Here is a 4509-nt window from a genome sequence, read left to right as displayed (position 1 = left end):
GCCCCGCCCCCGGCGGCGGGGGGGCCTGGCCCGGCCGCCAGCCAGCCGGTGGCAGGGGAGGAGGGGCGAGAGGGCGGGGCCTGAGCTCCCCCGGGGCGCGGCGCCGTCTGTGTCCACGCGCCCCTGCCACCCAGGACCCTCCTTGCTTTTCGAGGGACACTGCCGGGAGCTGGAAGGAAGGTCAGAAGCGGAGTTGGGGGTGAGCTGTGACCACTTGGGGAAACCGAAGGTCCGGGAGGTCTAGGTTGCCCCTCTGCGGTGTGTGCCGTGGGGCGCCAGCGTTCTCTCGCTCACCAACGCCCCCCACAGGCCTCTGGGTTCCCTCCCCGCTGTCTCCAAGCTGTGCGGCTAGTCCCTGCGCTCCTGTAAGGATTGCTCGTAGCGGTTGCGGCTGTCGTGTCAAAACGGGCAGCGCACTCCACAGTTGGCACCCCCAGTACCCACGAGAGCTCAGAGGAGCAGGCACTGTGGAAGCAGAAGCAACTCGCCAAGCTTGGGGTCAGAAAGGGAACTCACATTTATAGTCCGGCTGCGAGTCAAGCGCAGTCAGATGCTTAATAGGCATTGTTTTATTTAGTCCTCCTAACAATCCCGAATTGGAATTACTGTCTTCTTTAAGAAAGAGGACACCCGCGCGGAGAAGTGAAGTCGCTTGCGTGAGCGCCTTAGTCGGTCCATGGCTGAGCCGGGATTCAAACCCAGGTCTGCAGGGCTCTCTGTACTTGAGCTTTCCTCTCAGAGAGCCAGAAGCTTAAGGGTTAAGTTTTGATACTTGAGAGCATAATGTGAGTAAGGCGTTTGACTTATTGGAGCCCCAGTTCACTTCCCTGTATAATTAGAAAATACTGCCACCTGAATTTTGTGAGAATGAAATGAACAAATATGAGGGGACTTCAAAGAGTTCCTAAAATATAAAAATAGAAAAAATAGAGTTTATTTGGACTCAAACAAATTTAACCCATGTATATAAATTATTAGAATACGCATTTCCATGAACTTTTTTTTTCAGAGAGGTTTTTTGCTATAGGGGGCGTGGGCTCGCCAGAAAGACAGAGAGAGACAGAGACAGAAAGCGAGAAATCACCCCCCAGGGGAGATGGCCATGCCACAATCCTTCTCCTCCATTCTCCTCTCGGGATCTTGGGCATGCACACACACGCGCCCAGTGTGAGTTTAAGCCACCAGGTCTGGGACTCAACCCACAGTCAACTATGTGGGAGTCCAGCCACATAGCCATTACACCAACTGCTGGTTCCCATTTCCGTGAACTTTTTGAAGACCCCTGTATGAGAACCCCCTGTACAAACTGTAAAGTGCCCTTCACATATCACCGAGTTTCTGTTCTAGGCATTGGATGTTTAGACAATACTCGAAGGAGTAGTTACAAGGTGCTAGGGTGGGCACTATACCCAACTGGGGAGTTTGCATTTTCCCAGGAGGATGGGTTGGTCTTGTAGATTTCATGCCCGGGCATGCCAAAGTGTGGAGAGGGTAGAGACTGCAGACTGAAAGAGTAGGTAGGGTAGGATTTAGCGATGAACTGGAGAGTGGGTGACACCAAATATCCTGCCCAGACATTGGGACTGAGGCTGAGGTTGAGGGGCCTGGGAGGGTTCTGGGCATAGTTGACCTTATTTGCTTAGGCAGATCTGCTGGCTGCAGCATTGTAGAGAAGGAGGCCGGTCAGTGGAGCAGGTAGGAGCTGTGGCAGTCAGCAGGAGAAAGGCAGGGGTAGTAGGAATAGAGAAGAGGGGGAAGAGGGGGAAAATAAGAGGAAAAATAGACACCAGTCCGTAAGCTTAACCACAGAATTACCCTACTAAGCCACCTTTTTAAAAAATTTTCAGGAGAGGGCCAGCTCCACAGCCTAGTAGTTAAGGGAGCCCAATCCTACATAACACACCAAAAAACATACCAGGCCCCAAATCCTAACAGGATGGAGAAATAGAGGAGAAGGGATTGCAGCGTGACCACACCCCATTGAATGCTGATTTTTCTTTCTTTCTCTCTGGTGAGCTCAAGTACCTTCTAGCAATTAAAATTTTTTTTTCCAGGAAAAACTTATCAAAATAATTATTTTTATAAAAGGTCCATAAGTGGAGAGGGCTAAGCTCTCAGAAGCCATCTTGCTCTGCCTGGGGCTAAGCTCAGAGGGCACTGAAACCTTGCCTGCTCTGTTGCTGTCTCACATCTTCATGAATCGTTTTTCTGGGAATTGCTCTGACTGTAAGACAACACACATGAGATAAGTATGCGCTAAATCTTCTTTGGTGCAATATCTAGTAAGACCTCAGCCATACTTCATCCAGTATTTAGAAAAAAGAAGGCCAATTGGCTCCATTGTGTGTGTGGGTGACGACACAGCAGAAAAGCGTGAGAGATGCCCTGACACCACTAGAGGGCGATCCAGTTCTCCCCTTCAAAGAGTAGGGCCAGGCCTGTCCTATAGAACTTCTTCCAGAAACCCAGTCTCTGACACCCTTGCATTTCTGAAGCATCATCTCCAGGAGTCTTAGCACAAGTTTGCCAGGTCCTCATATCAAATACAACCATGCAAAAAGGGCGCCCCGCAATGGCTGAGTAAGTTAGTCTGCCACACACATTCATTCACCAGGTGACTGTACAGTTTGTGGCCAGCTTCCTTTTTCCTCACAGTGAGTCAAACAAGGGCTGGCCTGCTGGTGCAGAAGTAACTGCTTAACCCATGCTGGAGCCACATGGGAGGTTGCAGGTGCATTTCCTGATCCACCTGTGCAAGTCAAGGGCCCTGTGTGGAGACTCCGCTGACGCTGAGATCCTTGTCTCTGTCATTCTCAAGAAAGATATAAATAAATCTTAAAAATGTAAGTCAAATAAAATTGGTCCTCTTTATGATTAGCTGGTCAAATGGGACTATTGGTCCTTGGCCAAGGGTGTTCAGTAACATTTTCTTTGTGTACCAATATTCAGTGAGTTATAGGTATAAAGAGATATCTGTTTGCGTAGTGGGTGTTTTTTATATCACATGTGATTTCAAAAACAATTTTTTGTTGTTAAATCAAGTTAGTCTAGGAGCCAGCCCTATAGCACAGTAATTAAGTGCCGTGTACTGGGCACCAGATCTCACATGACCAACCATAGTTCGAATCTCAGCCTGGTGGCTTGAAACACACACTGGGCACATGTTCATATATGTGCACGTGTGCCCAAATTCCTGCTAGGAAGGATAAATGGAGGAAAAAAGATTGTGGCATGACCACACCCTGTTGGAGGGGTTCTCTCTCCCTCACTTTCTCTTGTACACAAACCCTCTTACAATTAAAAAAAAAAATTAAACTAGTGTCAATCGTTAGGGGTTTACTACTTATAGGAGACTTACTCTGTAAAGAACATCAAAACCCAGTGTGAGTGTGGTCTGTTTTGGTCCATTTGCCCTGGGATCCAGCTCTTGTCCTTACCCCTCCTCTACTCTATAAGGGGAGGGGACCAACCCACAAAGGATGGCTTTACAGGTTCCCAGATTTGCTGACTGGGATTGGCCAGTGGAAGTACTGTCAAGAGAATGGAGTGACAGAAGGGAGATACAGGGTATTTTTCACTTTCTCTCTACCTCAGGTGACTTTTCCAGCAGTGGTCGGGTCTTCTGTATGGAGAGGCTTCCTGAGGCTGCAGCTTTCACTGGATGGCCTGCTCCCTCGGTAACTCTTCATCCTCCTGTCGCTTCAGTTGAGAGTGGTCGTGCTTCTTGTACTTGCCCTTCTCCGGGTCTGCTTTGCCATCCCATTTGGCTCTTGATCCCTCCACTATGTGACTGACTCTCTGCATCGTAACCCTCCTGCGGCAAACACCGGTAATGTGCTCCAAGGTTTTCCTCATTCTTCTGCAGAGGCCTAAGTCCAGGCCTAGAGAACTGTGTATGACATTGGTAAAATGAGTAATGTATATGACTGTCCTCATGACCTCTTTCCCAAAGAGCAGTGTGGTGTGGTGACAAAAACTGAGGCTTGAACACCAGGTAAATCTGATTTCACATCCTGCCTAAGTCACTAGCTCTCTGTATGTCAGCTATGGTTTGAATGTGTTCCCCAAATTCATGTGTTAAATTTAGTGAGCTATTGTGATGGCATTAAAAGGGTGAGAACTTAGTTTGACTAGGGGATTAAAAAGTGGAGCTTTTTTAAAGTTTATTTTATTTATTTCATAAGAGAGAGTAAGAGGGATACCGTCAACACGGTTTCACAATGCTACAGTCCTTTAACTAGTTGGAGCTTGGGCAGAAATGCCTGGCATGTTCCAGGTTGACCGGGGGTCTGAACCTGCACTTAGTCATGTGTTTTCCAGCACTGCCGATTGGTAAGTACCGGTGCCAAGCAGCTGAGCTAAGGGTTTGGATGAGGTTATCAGGGTGGGGCGCCCTCCTGAACACTGGGGGGTCTGTGAGAAGAGGGAATGAGGCAGAAACATGTAGACACAGACAAGCTGTGCTCGGCTCAACCCCGGGCCCTCTGTCACATTACCCACCGGCAGCAA

This window comes from Tupaia chinensis, unplaced genomic scaffold (genome assembly GCF_000334495.1).
Source record: "Tupaia chinensis unplaced genomic scaffold, TupChi_1.0 Scaffold143584_1, whole genome shotgun sequence".
NCBI classification, from domain to species: Eukaryota; Metazoa; Chordata; class Mammalia; order Scandentia; family Tupaiidae; genus Tupaia; species Tupaia belangeri.
Note: the sequence above shows the minus strand (reverse complement) of the source record.